Source organism: Nelumbo nucifera, chromosome 3, assembly GCF_055504915.1.
Source record: "Nelumbo nucifera cultivar China Antique chromosome 3, China Antique-T2T, whole genome shotgun sequence".
Lineage (NCBI taxonomy): Eukaryota > Viridiplantae > Streptophyta > Magnoliopsida > Proteales > Nelumbonaceae > Nelumbo > Nelumbo nucifera.
In genome coordinates, this window is record NC_142651.1 from 100,179,169 (window position 1) to 100,196,375 (window position 17,207).

Sequence of the window (17,207 nt, forward strand, 5' to 3'; positions counted from 1 at the left end):
GCAGTTTGAATCAGGTAGGCACAACGTTGTAAACATGTTAAATGAGCACTTAGAAATTTTTTTGACACATGTCCCTTAAAAATACCCTCAGCCTATCCTTGAAAAAAATTAATACCCACTTTTGACAGTTGTCAAAATATTTATCAAGTGTTCATTTAATGTGTTTATTTTGTTGTGCCTACTAGATCTGGTCCCATCTCGCCTAATAGAGCCCAGTGGCGCTTATGTGTAATAAAATAGAATAAACAATTGTTGCATCACACTTCATGCTTATAACGTTTTTTTCCTAATTTTCAATCCATAAACACAACAAACACACAACACCACAATACCAAGCATCTCCTTGATATACTTGCCCCGTTTCAGAACGATTTTGCTTCGAAGTTAAAATGGATGCCTAATAAGCTTGTAGTCTATGTGGTTCAACCATCCAGTCCAGTCTAGTTCCAATGCACTAATAAATATATGAGGGGGACTGGATTGTTTCATGGGATTTCTTGATTTTAATTAGGGCATGGATGAAATACAGGAGGCCCATTGTATGTATCTCAATAAATTGGTTTGAATTAGGGCATAAAAACCTTGTATAGGTTTTCCTACCTTTCCCTTCAAATCAAACGTAGCCTTAGCGGATCGTTTCTGGTCAAATAATTTTAGTTGGGCTTACCTAGTCCCAATCAAAATTAAACCCACTGTCTAGAGTTGTAAGAATTCACGTCGGTACCCATGCCCCATTTCAGCCATGCATTAAGAACATCTCTCCATGACAAGTACAAAAGATACACCCCAATCCACGCTAAGATGTGCATGTAGAGTGTCTGTGGGGCGCACTCAGTGGGACGCCAATCTGAATGGACATCTGTTACATGCAGATCCAATGTGAATACATGATATTTCCAAATATAACACCACAATCACCGAAAAATCTATGATATCGGAAAAACAAGATAGTATAAGAGCTTTGACCAATCAAAACACCCCGTGAAGTTTTATGAATACTCCCTGATTGGTCATCTTTTGTATAATGCTGGCTATAAGCTTTTCTCGTATCATATCTTTTTCATATCATAATCGAACCACACAATCACAGTGTTGGATGAATGCTTATATGGGAGAATTGGATGGATTATTGATTGAGAGAGCAAAAAAAGAAGAGGTTGAACTCCATAAAGAAGTCATTTTCATGACTTATATGAGTAATATTTTGTTCCATATTCCATATTACTAATGCGTTACAGAATTTCTACTTTATTGCTTTGTATTTTCGACTTTTTCGGAGAGAGAGAGAGAGAGATGTACCGGGCTGTACCTCAGCAAAGCTCAACCTGTGATGCCACGATCCGAGCCCGCATTACCTCTTCAATAAAGTGGATCTGAACCAGTTGGTGCTTGGTAGGCCTCATTCTCATCTACTTTGAATTAGTTAGTGGGCCTCGTTTTCATCTACTTTGGAGTTTGGACCCAAATCCAATACCCCTCGCGATGGACACGAAAACGCGGTGAATGCTTGGGGGCCCATTTCATATATAAAAATTCCACCATGTGCTAACTTATCAACATGGTTGGAATTTGGTTGGATGAAAGATAGAGAAGATAAGAGCCCAGAGAGACACCCGCGATTCCAGGTGGGGTTGAAAATTTACTGGAAATAGGAGTTCGAATCTTTGAGATTTCAGTGGAAAATAAAATGATTGGATCTCGAACTTTCCAGAATTTTAATGTAAAAATAATAATTTAATTTCCATAGTTTTAATTCTAGTAGTTGCTGTGTATGGAATCACCGACCAAATTATGCTTTTTTAAAAGGACTTTTCATGAGGCCCCAAATCATTTTGCCTATTTTGTATTCTCATTTTCGAGTTTTTACAAAAAGGGAAAATTGTAAAATCAAAAAAAAAAAAATCCAAGTCTACAAAAAGGAAAAAAAATGTTGGAAAATAAAAACATTTTAGGCTGTGTTTGGTTTGAAGGAAAAAGTAGGGAAAGATAGGAAAACTTATACAAATTTTATAAAGGTTTCCCTACCTTTTCCTCCAAACCAAACATAGCCTTAAATAGTTAATTGACTTGATAACAGACCTGCTTGATCAAGTGGTTTAGTATTTGACCCCTGCCCCATTATAATTAATTAAATTTCAATAGGTATTGTCTACGCTTAAAGTCCAATAGACCGGTTTTGGATTGGACCCCATCCAAACTAAAATCAATTTGGATGGATTGGACAGACCAACAAGACATATTGAATTTGACCAGTCCAGACTTAATGGTCCAAAGTATTTACTGGATTGGATTGGACCCAGTCCATCCGTAATGAATTTATATTGGATTGGGTTGGTTTGAGCTAATATCTGGTCCATTAATAGAAGATATGAATATAGGTGTCAATGGACCAGTTTTGAATTGGAACCAATCTAAATTAAAAGGAATTTTAAAAGATTGGATAGTCCAAACATTGAATTGGACTGGTCTAAAATGGTCCAAAATATTCATTGGATTGGATTGAACCTGATCCATTTGTAATGGACTCACATTGGACTGGATCAAATTGGACCAAATTCAATCCAATTGACACCCCTATTTGCATGAGAGAGCCTAATCTCACCAAATATCTTAAGCTTTTAAGTTTAACAGTTCCTATGGCACATATAGGTATCAAAGATCACTAGATGCTTGATTCAATAGAAAGTTTCTCTCAATTTTCTATCTTTTTTTTTTTTTTTGCTGGTATTGATTTGAAAAACAAAATCACACATATTGTCTAACACAAAAACTTTGGCTATTTGTAAAAAGAAAGAATCCACTTTGGGAGCCTTATGTGCATGATACATAAGGGTGTCAATAGACCGGTTTTGGATTGGACCCCATCCAGTCCAAAATCAATTTGGATGGATTGGACGGACCAACAAGACATATTGTATCATACTAATTCGGTCTAAAATATTTATTAGATTGGATTGAACCTGGTCCATCCGTAACAAATTTATATTGGATTGTGTTGAATTAAGCCAATATCTAGTCCATTGATATAAGATAAGAATATATGTGTCAATGGACTGGGTTTAGGTTGAAATCAATCTAAATCAAAATGAATTTGAACAGATTGGACAGTCCATACATTGGATTGGACCAATCCAAATTGGTTCAAAACATTTATTGGATTGGATTGGACCTGGTCCATTTATAATGGACTCACATTGGACTAGATAGGATTGGACCAAATCCAGTCCAATTGACACCCCAAATTGACACATTAGCTAACTCAGGTTATACATCTTACCATTCATTGGGAGATGTTCTTAATGTACAGCTATAGTATCATGTGGGTAGGATTCTTGTGGCCAGAAGATCTGCACTAACAGACCCTAAATATTGGATTTCCTTTTGGCCTATCACCCTATTAGGACTATTATAACCCAACTAATAGCAGCTTATATGCCTTTGGTATCACCAAAGGACAAAGTAAGGCTGAGAACCAACTCCGGATTACTCACCAATAACATATGTTCCAACACTCTACCAACATGATTTGGTACCGCACATCTCATACATGGTGGGTTCCACTTTTATTGTGGATTCCAGTCTCGTGGTGAGATGTATACATCATGTTAGAAGGGTGTTGAAACGTGTTCTGTTGACAAGTGAACCCAACTCCTCAAAGCTGAATTGGGATTTGTTCTTCACAGAACATACCTCGTAGCCATATCCCACTCCATTGGACAAACCCTACTCTCTCCTCCAAATCAGCCGATGCTATCCGATATAAGACACAGCAGACCAGGATAAAGAGAAAAGAAAAGTTCATAGATAATTATAGTCCTCAGCCAATCATTCACATGATAAATTTTTTACATCATCTATACTACCATAAAATGTATCATATGTTCATATAGTATTTCTGGAATTTTGGTTGGAAAAAAATTACCCTTTTATTTAATATTTTATAAAAACATATTTAAAGACTGTAATTACAATTTATATTAGACATTATCTACAGTATTAACAAGACTCTGGAAGAACAGCAAGGTGCTGAGTGCGAGCTCTACAGTGTGCTATTGATAGGATCCCCCTTGACAATTCGAGCTCTCAAAGAGATACAAATAAAAGAGAAGGTGGATTTCATCTTTTTATCAGAAACAAAACCTCTCTTTTAAATTATAATAAAATCTTAAAGTTTACCAAAAATTGGAGGGCCTGGGGAGTCGATTCAAATGGTTTAAGTGGGGGGCTTGCCCTATACTGGAAAAAGAATCTGAATGTCAAGGTTTGATATGAAGATTAGAATTCCATACACATTAAACTAGAGCTGGATGACAATTCTTACTGTTGTTACTCCTTTATTTATGGGGAGCCGAAAATAACCCAAAGGAAGTGTTTTAGGGATAAATAGAGAACTCTAGCCCAAAGGGTTGCAGAACCCTGGATCTTTGTTGGAGATTTTAATCTTTTCTTCTATAGAAATGAGAAGGAAGAGGGGAAACCGAGAGGTACTGAAAGATTGTGGACTTCTGGAAGTTGAAAGCCATGGCTCTTTTTTCACCTGATCAAATAAAAAAGAGGGTAGTGAGCTAATCCGGGCTAGACTTGATAGAGTAGTCTATAATAGAAAATGGTTAGAGCTTTTTGGAGAGACTCATTGTAGAATTATTAGCACCATAGGCTCGTCCATGCCCCTATGTGGGTGTGGGTGGGTGAACACTAAAAAGGGTAACAAGAGAAAAAGTAGGCCCTTTATGTTTGAAGAAATGTGGACAACTCATGAGGGTTGTGAGAAGATCACTGAACAGTCCTAGAATGGTGGGGCTTCCATACCCTCTCAAGGAAATATAGTGGACAAATAAAAAATTCTACAAGAGAAGTTGAAATTCTGGAACAAGACTGTCTTTGGGAATTTACAAAGGAAAAATAGCTAAAACTCCAAAAAGAACAAGGAAAAGCCCCAGGTAAAATAAATAGAGGGTGAACTATGGAGTTAGAGAAAGAGCTTGATCATATACTCAAAAGGGAGGAAATCCTGTGGCATCAAAAAGCCAGGGCAATTGGATAAATTATAGGGATAGGAATACCAGGTGCTTTCACTCCGTAACTCTAAGAAGGAGAGCAAGAAATAAGATTTACAAAATTAAAGATGCTACTGGTAATTGGTGCGAAAATGATGAAGAAATAGAGAACTTATTCCAATAGCACTTCATAGAAATTTATTCCACCTCAAGTCCTACAAGAATAAAACAAATGGTTGATTGCCTAGATCAAAAACCGGGGGAAGAGGAAAAGAAGGCTCTAGAAAGAGAGGTAACTAAGTAAGAGATAAAAGAAGCCTTATTTAAAATGACTCCCAAAAAAGCACCTAGACCATACGGTTTCCCAAACTTTTTTTTTCAAAAGTATTGGGGGATTATGGGAGATGATGTAGTGAAGACAGTAAAACACTTATTCCTAGTAGGCCATCTCCAAAAGGATCTAAATTCAACACTGATTGCCTTGATACCAAAAGTCAAACACCCCAAATTTCCTGCTCATTTTAGTAAAAATCAGAGTGCCTTCACCCAAGGGAGACTGATCCAGGATAATGTTTTAATAGTTCATGAGGCAATCCACTTCATGAAACAAACAAAAAAATCAAAAGGGCCTGAATGGCCCTAAAATTGGATATGAATAAGGCTTATGATAGGGTGGAGTGGGCTTTTATAAAACAAGTCCTTGGGAGGTTAGGTTTTGGAGAGAAATGGATAGCATAGGTTATGGAGTGTGTCACAATTGTTTCCTATCAAATCTTAATAAATGGTTCTCCAAGTTCCGTCATCAAACCTGAAAGGGGACTAAGGCAAGGAAACCCATTATCCCCATACTTGTTCCTGTTTGTCTCTGAAGTCCTATCTACAAACATTAACAAGCTAGCTAACTTGAAGCAGATTTCAGGTATTAAGATGAATAGAGGTTGTCCTATGATCTCACACTTATTTTTTACATATGACAGTTATCTGTTCACCAAGGCAGACCCTAGGGAGGGGCAAGTTTTATTAGAAACCATCCATAACTATGAAAGAGCCTCTCGTCAGTAGGTAAATTTGACTAAATCTAAAGTTTTCTTTAGTGAAATTCTCCATGCTAGACTTCAAAATTTGTTGGCTAGGTCTCTAGGTATGAAAAGGGTTGAACACCCTTCAATTTACTTAGAACTGCCAACTGAAATAGGTAGATCAAAAAAGGCCCGCTTCAATTATTTCCTAGAAAGAGTTGAAATTAAAACCTCAAGTTGAAAGGATCTACTCCTTTCTCTGGCCGAAAAGGAAGTTCTCCTAAAATCAGTGGTAACAGCGATCCCAACCTACACAATGTCTTGTTTTTTGCTTCCCAAAGATGTGTGTAAAAATCTAGCCAAACTTCAAAGAAGATTTTGGTGGGGTTCAAGAGAAGGAGAAAAAAAACTGTTGGGTAAGTTGGTAAAATCTAAGTAAAAATAAACATGAGGGGGGAATGGGGCTTAGAGACCCATACTGTTTTAACCTAGCTTTATTGGCAAAGCAAGGTTGGAAGTTTCTTACTAAATAGGATAACTTATGGGCCAAGATTATGAAAGCCAAATATTTGAAAAATAAAAGCTTCCTATCCTCAAAGTTACCTTGAAGAGGTTCTTAGGGTTGGTAGAGTCTCTTAGCTGCCAGGGATGTGATAAGAGAAGGAGCTTGTTGGACAGTAAATTCTAGAATAGAGGTAAAAGTTTGGAAAGATCCCTGGCTTCCGAAAATACCTGGTTTTAGAATTTATGGTCCTTGTCTAGAGAATCCACATATTGATAAGGTTACTGACCTTTTTAACGGGGACAAGAGAGAGTGGAATGATAATTTGATAAGAAGGTGTGGAAAACATTATAAAAGTCCCCCTGGCTGAAGGTCAATGGAGGGATAGACTTCGTTGGACTCTTACTAAAAATGGAAAGTTTAGTGTAAAATCAACCTACTGGGTTGCAAAAAATCAGTTGACTTCCCGTGGTTCCACAACTAATAGAAGCCAACTAGAGTCTGATGTTTTGAAGAAGGACGACTGGAAGAAAATCTGGAAAATAAAGGTGACCCCAAAACTAAAAAAATTTATCTAGAGATGCATTTGGAATGGCCTAGTAGTAAAGGTGATCCCAAAACTAAAAAAGAGGAAGAAACGACTATACATGCTTTGTTTTTCTGTGAGCATGCAAAAGCTACACGGTTCGATAGTCCTCTCAGTTACAGGGTTTCAGATTTTGTAAACCCTCCTAACTTTGCTGACGGGTTACATGGGTAGTTAGAGAAATGCAAAAATCTACCAGACCGAGATCTAAACCTTATTTCTATTTTGATTATAATTTTGTGGGTCATTTGGAAATCTAGAAACAATTACATTTATTATGTTTGCAAGATGACGAGGGAGATGATCTTGATTTTCCTTCAAGGATGGCATCCTTCTTCATAGGTATCTGATCCAAGAGCTTGTGGATTTTTTTGGACTCCCCCCAACCTGGACTGCATGAAGATAAATGTTGATGGAAGTTTTTTTGATTTTGGGCTTGGCTAGTTTTGGTTCTCTAGCTTGATACTCCCACGGGAAAGTGATTGTTGCCTATTTTGGCCCTACCAAAGTACAACCCCCAATGCATGCAGAAGCAATAGCGGTCCTAAAAGGGTTGGCTCTTGTTGGAGCTATTCATGCCAGGAAACTAATTGTGGAGAGGGACTGCTCAAATCTGATATCAGCCCTTCTTTCTGGAGAAGTTGAAGTTGCAGGTGTAAAAGATGCTATGTTCTTGTGTCAAGATATTTTGGAAAAAGCTAGCTCCATTCCAGTAGTTTTTAAATGTCTAAATAGAAAAGCAAACAAGGCAGCCCATGTGCTGGCAAAAAAAGGTTTAAGTCGATCGGGTTTATATTCCTGCAGTATTCCTTCTTGGATTCAAAACATTGCTGACATGGATCACTCTGCTCCATAGTTGGCTCGCTGTGTTCTGTGTTTTTTTAGTAATGGTTTTTATGCTCTTTCTACCAAAAAAACAAGGAGAAAGCAAGAAGTTTATTACGTGCTTGACAAAAACTATTCAAGACTGAAAGTAATGACTACAATTTCTCAATTTGAATGGTAATTAAAAGTGCCCAAATACCAAAGTATATTTAATATTTCACTCTTCTATCATTATTAGTAAATGATAGTTTATAGGTGTCTTTCTATTTCATGTACAATTGTCCTAAATTCTCATTGAAACCCAAGTGATCCAAGTCAATTGGTTGTCACATTGAATGAATAATGAGTTTTTTATTTAAGGTATATTGTTGAAACCTCCCCTAAAGTTTCTAACCATTGATGAAACCTCCCCTGAAATTTGGTAAATGCAATCACTTCCTGTGAATTTTCTGACATAGTTGTAAGTAGATCCCATGTTAGAATCCTCTAATAACAGACACAAAAATATTCAAAATACCAATGCATGCAGTTACTATTGAGGATGGTTTCTACAAAAAAGTAAATAAATAATGCAAACTTTATGAACAAAAAAGAAGTTGCAGCTTTACCTTTGAGCCATCGATATGAATGGAAAATTGGGAAAATAAATCAATTTGGAAGGATTTGGGATAGCAATTGATATGAAGAGAAAATTGGAATAATAAGCACTTTGTCAAAAGTACCTGTATGGGTATTTTTGACATTTTCATGCCTCTTGTTAGAGGATTCTAATATAGGGGGTGTACTTGCAACTATGTTAGAAAGTTTAGGAGAGGTGATTGCAATTACCAAACAAAAATTTACCCTTTTTAATTAGTTGTGCTAAGCATTTGATTAATGTCAATTTAACGTCAAATGATCAAATCTTAGTTATAGATTAATTGGTCTTAAAATTTCTCAAATGGACAAAAAATATATTGGTCTTAAAATTTCTCAAATGGACAAAAAATATATAAGTGATTGTGCCAAGTTGAGACATGATGTGCACAATTACAGAATTGTTCTAAACACCCATTTATGTAGCTTTCAAAAAAAAGCGTCCATTTTCTTTATAAGATACATTACAATGACCCATTTCAATTCTTATTTATTTCTTATGGACTGACACCACACTCTAATTTTTGGGATGTGCTTAGCTTTACAAATGTGGGATTAGGTTGTTGATAGGTAGGGATGATCATTTATGATTAACCCAAACTTCTTGGCTTGCAAATTCTTGGGCCAAGGCAATCAAATTTCTCTCAAGCTTTGTCAAGATTGGACTCGTATCAAGCCTGCACATAATGCAAGTTAGGCTTAGACCAACCCAACCCATCCCAGAAGTTGTACGTATATTTATAATATATATAATATATGTATAAAGTCTTATTTATTTGTATAATATTTTACATTATTTTTGGTAAGTAAGTAATATACAATATATGTATGTATGTATGTATGTATGTATGTATGTATGTATGTATGTATGTATGTATGTATGTATGTATGTATGTATGTATGTATGTATGTATGTATGTATGTATGTATGTATGTATGTATATAGTATAATATATTAATATACACACAATAACCTTTCAAATAATTTTTTTTGCAATTTTTTAAGCTTATTTTCTGTAACTAAAACTTTATTTGTTTTAAAATACAAATCAAGTATATTCATATGGGCTAGTCTAGATGCTTGGCCCGGGACCAATTATTTGGCCTAGACAGGCCTCAAGGCTATTAACTACTTGCAAAAACTTAACCCTAGCTCATTATCATCACTATTGATGGGTTGGGTAGTAGGGGTGAGCAAAAAAAAAAACAAAAAGCCAAAACGACTAAAACCGAACTGAAAAACCGGTTAACCAAACCAGTCCGTTCAGTTTCAATTTGGTGTTTTAAAAAGGTGAAGGTACTAGTTCGATTTTGGTTAACCAATATAGAAAATCGATGGTTAACCGAACCGATCGGTATAATTATATTTCTATATATTTTATATATTTATGTATATTATATTATATATACATATATTTTTTATTTTTTATATATTATATATTATAAATTAATAAATATGCATTATATATAAATATATATTTATAATATATGATATATTATCTATTATTTAAAATATAATATTTTATATATTTATAATTTTATATTATATATTTATATATATTTTTATAATATATATTGTAAATTTAAAAAAACCAACGATTAACCAAACCGGTCAACCGATTAACCAATTGGTTTTAGTTCGGTTTTGATTACCGGTTTTTCAAAAACTGGTAGTACCGATTCGATTACAAAAAAAGCACAGGGTTCGGTTAACCAAACTGTGAGCACCCCTATTGAGTAGGCATGAGTTTGGATGAATCCAAACCTAACCTAAAACACAATTGAGGCTAATTTGATCCAAACCCAAAATACTGGCGTGATTGGTTAATTTGTCCATGAGATAGAAAACACCAATGAAAAACCAATATTCTAAAAATTGAACGAATCCATATTTTCCTCTTAACCAAACAAGTGAACTTTTGATGTCATAAAATAAATATAAAATATAAAAATATTATAAAGTTTAGAAAAAAAATAAGCATGCATTTAATATTATATATTCATTATATAACACAAAAATGTCTATAAATGATCATTTTTGTGATTAATGATGGAAGTAGGAAGGATACAAAAAAGAAAAAAAATAAATGTATCATCCATAGTTTGTTGACTTGGTCAACTAGATCATTGGTTTCATCAATACACACTATGCTTCCCTTACTTATCTTTCTTACATATGGGTTTTTGTAAGAACACAAAATTATTTAAGTTGTTTTTTCTTGTTTTTTTTTTGTCATTGTATTGTTATTATTGTTGTCATTTGAAACTATCACGTGCAACGTACATACACATTTACTAGTATAATAAAATAATTCAAAGCATCTTTGTCATTCGTAAAGCCATTTTTCATTTTTCATCAATTTCCACTTGTAGTTATGGAGATAATGTGGCTAGACCATTAAAAAATGAAATTGGATTTTGACCACACAAAATTGATCCTCACATTGTCCTCACAACAATTGTAGTCGTGCATTATGAATATCTCCCCATGAATGGAAACATGTTCCCAATGCACTGCTACAAGTGTTGTGAGAACAGTGTGAGGACAAATTCCAGATTCATAAAAAAAAGGAACCTGGATTAGCTACACCTAGGGGTGGATTCGAGCCGAGCCGAGCCGAATAGTACGAGGCTCGAGCTCGGCTCGAGTCTGTTCTACAAGGCTTGAGCTCGAGCTCGGCTCGAGTAAAAAATTCATAAGCTCGAGCTCGATTTTGAGAAAAAAGGTTTTATAAAAATAAAAAATTATATATAAAAATATTTTTTATTTGATATTTAAAAATTTAAGAATTATATTATTTTTATTATATATATTGTTTTCTATTATTTTATATATATTCGAGCCAACATGCGAGCCTCACGAGACGAGCTCTAGTAGGCTCGAGCTCGGCTCATTTCATAATCGAGCCAATGAATTGGGCTCGAGCTCGACTCAAAGCTTAGTTGAAACTGAGCCGAACCGAACTTTTCACGAATTAAGCTCGAATAGCTCGTGAAAAGCTTGGCTCGTTGCCACCCCTAGCTACATCAAAGACTGTTTAACCAATAATAACACCGCACATCAATCAAGTAAGTGTATATGTCACACCCCACATCAGCTACATTGACCGGTGGCCCCACTCTCACCAAGAATGCAACTTGGATTGTGGTTGGAGAGATCAGGTAACCAAAATAATAATGTTAAATTGGATTTGGATGGATTAGGCTCAATTGGAGATTGGTTAATTATATGGGTCTTTCTACTTTAATTTTACTTAACAAAAGCTATGCAAGGCACATGTCCCAACTAGAGTTAAATATCTAAAAGAACATTAATCCCAACTAGAGTTAAATATCTAAAAGAACATTAATCCTAATCTCTCTCTCTCCAGTTATTTGCCACCACCAGTTGTGTGTGGATTGAGGCATGTGCAGCATTGCTACAATAGCTAGGTGGTTCCTAGCTAATGAATTTCAAAGAGTTCCCTCTTATTATTGAAGGTGATCCCAAGATTATGGTTTCCTATCTTAATCGTGTGATGCCTGGAATTAGGAAGATCATTCTTGACTGTTGGGAGCTAAAGGAGAGATGCAAGAAAGGAATCAATTACAGGCACGTCTACCGCAAGGCGAATCAAGCTATTGATTGGTTAGCCCACCAAGCCCATGAAGCCCAATTGTCTGTTCCTTGTTCTATTTCTTTAAATCTCTGGAAGCTTCCTTAGTCTTTTGCTTTTTTTTGTTCTAGTGATTTATGGGGACGTGCCACCCTCTGTCTTGTGTTACCCCATCTTGTCTTATAAAAAAAATGTCTCCAATCTCCATGACTGCTTAAGCTCATTACAGCATGTTTCAATACCATGTTCAATACAAATTCCATATACCTTTCTCTCTTGCTAACATTTCCATCCAAAAATCAAAACATCATCTGGCTTGTTTTTCCAAGTTGATCTCCACTCTATTTTTCCTCATGGTGGAACTGCATTAAAGAGAAGCTCTATCTTCCTCTTTGGTTGCCGTTCTCTTAACGGAGAGGGGGTGATGAAATTGGCATCACAAAAGCTAGTAGTGATCTTCAGCAAGAGCGCTTATTGCAAGTGCCATGCACACACAATCAAGACTTAGTTTTGTGACTTTGGAGTCAACCCTGCTGTTTACGAGCTTGACGATGACTCACAAGGAAGAGTCAACCCTCTAGAGGGCAAAGGCAAGTCCAAATCATCTGCCAACAAAACACGTTACAACCCTCTACCAACATCATCTCATACATGGTGGGTCCCAGTCTTATTGTGAGGTGTGAGATGATGTTGGTAAAGGATTGGAACGTGTTTTGTTGGTAGGTGATCTTAACTCGGCAGAGGCTAGGATTATGTAATCTAGTTGTACCGGCCATTTTCATTTGTGGTATCCATCCTGTTGGTGGAATAACAATATTTGCATGATTCTTTCTATATATATACACAATTTGGGGATAAGAGGGACACAAATTTTTATACACATTCAATTCAGAATTCATAAAAATTTATATAGATTGGCTTTCTACTATTGTGTGTCTCCCAGGGGAATATGTGAGACTGTGGCTGTGTTTGGTACAATTATCACTTCTACTTGCAATATTTTGTGTTGGTCAATACAATTTTTATAAGAAATCGTCTTGTCACATCACATCAAATAACCATTTCCACTAGAAAAATATAGGCATGGGATTAGGTGCATGTTGTCATTTATAGCAGAAACACCAAATTAGACGATTCATGGAGATGATGCGTTGGTACCAGATGTTCTATTAATAACTCAAAGCATTTGTGGCACAAAAAATTATATTCATAAAATTTGTATTGACCAACATAAAATATTGTAAGTAGAAGTGGCAATGGTACCAAACACAACCTATGTTAATAGGTGCAAATGATGCAAAGCTCATGTATAGATAGAATAGTCCCTTCCTCATTGGGTCAAATCATGAATTGGAACCTCAGTTGAAAATAGGGATGGCAATTTTCTTTGCCCCTGCCAGGTATTTGGCTTCCCCAACCCAATGGGCTTGGGGTGGAGATTGCCTTGGTGGGGATGGGAGTATGGGACGGGGATGGGGATAATTTCCTGCCCTACCACGATTCTGATTCTATATATTAAATTATACATATATAATATTATTTATATTATATATCAAAATATACTTAAATATTTTTATATTTAAAAAAATTCTTATTTTAAGTAAGTCTATTTTCTAAAAAGCTTTTAATTTTAAATTTTCAGGAATTTTAGTCCCTAACGAGTTACTGTCTCTATTGGGGATCAAAGATGGAAATTCGTTTTTATCCCTAGTGAGGACCGAGAATTCGAGATCAAGGACAAATATTTGATTCAAAGTCGGAGTTGAAGATGGAGAATACATATGATCCCTGCCCCATTGCCATTCCTAGTTAGAAAATTGAAGTGCCAATGAGATATCAATTCTTTATGTTGAAAGCTTAGTGGAATGGAATAAAGATAAACTTGGCTTTCTTCAGAAAATTTGTTCTTTTTTCTGTCATAACAAAAGAGAGTCATAGGAACATCTTTTCTTCACCTGCCACTATGGATTAATTCCCAAATTGGTACCAATCCAGATGACATTCATAATAAAAATGTTGCACCAGTTTGTGGAAGAATGCAGAGAATGCAAGCTGAGTCACCTACGTATAGACTAAAGAGAAAGTGAGAAACAGTCAATATTAATAGTCAAGTTTTTTATTCTTTATCAGACTAATATGGAATATTATAAACGAATGTTCACAAAAACAGGGTCCTAAACCCTACATAGTTGGTAGTTTTTTTGGATAATTGCAGTGGACGCATGAGATCAAATCCCACTATTGGGGTTAAGGGTATTGGGGATAGGTAGAGATGTCAATGTGCCAGATTAAATAATAAACCCGACTTGATCCAACCTTATGGGGTCAAGTTAGTGCTAGACATATTCAACTTTGGGGTCAGGTTAGGGTTTTGGTTCTTTGGCCCAAGTCAGGTTTGGGTTTTGGCTGACCGGGCGGGCTCATTAGGTCATGATACCCCTTGCGTAAATACGGTGTTTTCTTGTAACTTTTTGATATCCAGTTACCTATTGATTTTGATCATACCATAGAATTTATAAAACAAATTCCTAACTTAGATTAATGGATTTAAAGTTTGAAAATGTATTAAAAATATAATTGAAATGCTATAGGTCGCATTGGGTTAGTGTTGGGCTAGACCCTATAGTGTCGGATCAGGTTTGAAGTTGTGTATTTTTGAGTTAGATCGGGTTAAAGTTGAGACAAATTTATGCCGAACCCAACCCATGGACATCCCTAAGGATGGGCCGCCCTCATCCTGTAGACCCATGGAGCAACCAACCCTATACAGTTGGTAAAGGGTGGATATTTATTTACCAAAACAGCCAATATAACAAATTAAAGCAACTCACAGTGTATATGCAGGAAGCTGAAGAGTTGTTTTCTTTAAAAATTAATAAATTATTAAAAAAATAAAATATATTAATTCAAATGAAGTAAAAACAAAAAAATATAAGTATTTTTTAAATTATTTTCATTATATATATATATTTTTTATAAAAAATAAATAATATAATAAATTTATAAAAAATATATTTATAAATAAATAAATAATATATATATATTATATTGATATTTATAAATATATAATATATATTGGATCAAATCTTTTCTGATCGGATATGGAGATGATCTGAATCTGATTGAATCGATCCGAAGATCCAAATGCGATCAAATAGAATGAGATCTTGGATCGAATCATGAAATGATCCATTTGCACCCCTACCGTTGCCATCCTTATAATTTATACACATATTATATAAATATCATATATAAAAATACTATATATATATTTACAATTTTTATACATTAAAATAACAAGCCCAGAATCAGGCCGGGCCCGCCCCCGCCTAGGTCATAGCCCTTGTCACGGCCACGGGTGCAAAGCCCGGACTGGCCCATGATTACCCCTGTCTTGTTGTATTGCTGCGGCCCCCACCTTGCCTGAAGCTGAATAAGATGAAGTGACGTCGTGGTAGAGTGGAGCCACACGGCCTATGTCATGGCCCCACCATATGACATGTCGGAGTTCGGATTTTCTCACGGGTCACAGCTGGCGTGTGCTGTGAAGAGGAAATCCGAATGGCAAAACCGCAAAAGTAAACTCTCATCACTTACCTGAAAAGCATGGATTGTGTGAAACTGAATGTGGATGCCAGCTTTATATGAAAGAAAATCAAAATCTCAAAAGCGTTGACTTGATGTATTGGTCAGCTTTTTACACTGTAACTGTGTAGAACTTTCACACAAACCATCAGATTGAAATCTTTTCACCTTGATCAGTTCAGAAGTAAATCTTGACCGTACGTACAATTATGGCAACCTTTTTCTTTCACCAACCCATCAAAAGTTTCCTTCAGAGCCCAGAGACGTGAAAAGTAAAGTTAATGCACGGAATACATCAAATTTTCGTATCCACCACGAATCTTGTTCTGCCCGCCAAATAGGTCAAATTAATTTGACACGTGTCCTGATTGTTACGTTAAATGTGAAAATTAGTGCAAGTTATGACAAGAACCTGACACGTGTCAGAATCAGGCTGCTCCTCGTCGAACGACAGAAAATCTTTTTATTAGTTAAAAACACCGCAATCAATGCTCTCCGTCTGGTTCTCTTGTCTCCATGCCTTGCGGCAGTGACTTTTTGTATTTCTAAACTTTCAACCTCAAATCAATTTTCCAAAGGTAATTTACTTTGGATACTCCTCATACTTTTACATATTAATTTCAGTCTATCTTTTATTTTCTTATATTATTAAAATACCCCTTTTGGTTTGTAATTATTTACTTATTCAATTTTTGGGTAGGATCGATTTATATTTCATTTGGAAATGGCCATTTTTTACTTCTTAGATTTATTTCATTTTTTGACAAATGGATAAATTCGAAAATTGTAGGGATCAAAGACACGGAGAGGATGATATTTTGTCCATCCTGCCCCGACCCGGGCTCCAAACCCACCCGACTATATTATATAATACTTAATACGATATATAATCGTTAATATATGTTATATTAAATTATAATATTTATATTCAATTATATTATAATACATAATATGAAATAGTTTTAGGTAAGTTTAAAAAAAACAATAAAATAATTTTATAAGTATATAAGTATGAATGTTCGGGGTGGGGTAAATTTGGGGATCCCCATTTTCTACAATGATGGGAATGGAGTTGAAATTTCTAGCTCCGATGGGGTTTGGGTTGGAGACGGGGCAAGGCATTTGATTTTGGGGTTAGGGATGGGGTAGGCAAAACTTAGCCCTACCCTGCCTTGTTGTCATTCCTAGTAGTTTTTGCCATTTTTTATTAATTATAAGTTTAATGATGAATTATTTTTGGGATTGTAGTCGATAAGGACAACTTCTAGGTACTAATATCAATAAATTTTTTTTAACATAATTATTAAAATAAGCTAACTTTTCTAAAAAATATCTTATAGAGGCAAAACATTATTCATCTCATTCCTCCTTCAAACCCATGAACAAATCTCTCCCAATATTAACAAATATTGATCACATATCTCTATTTTTTTGTTCACCCTTATAGTTGCTAGCTTGCTG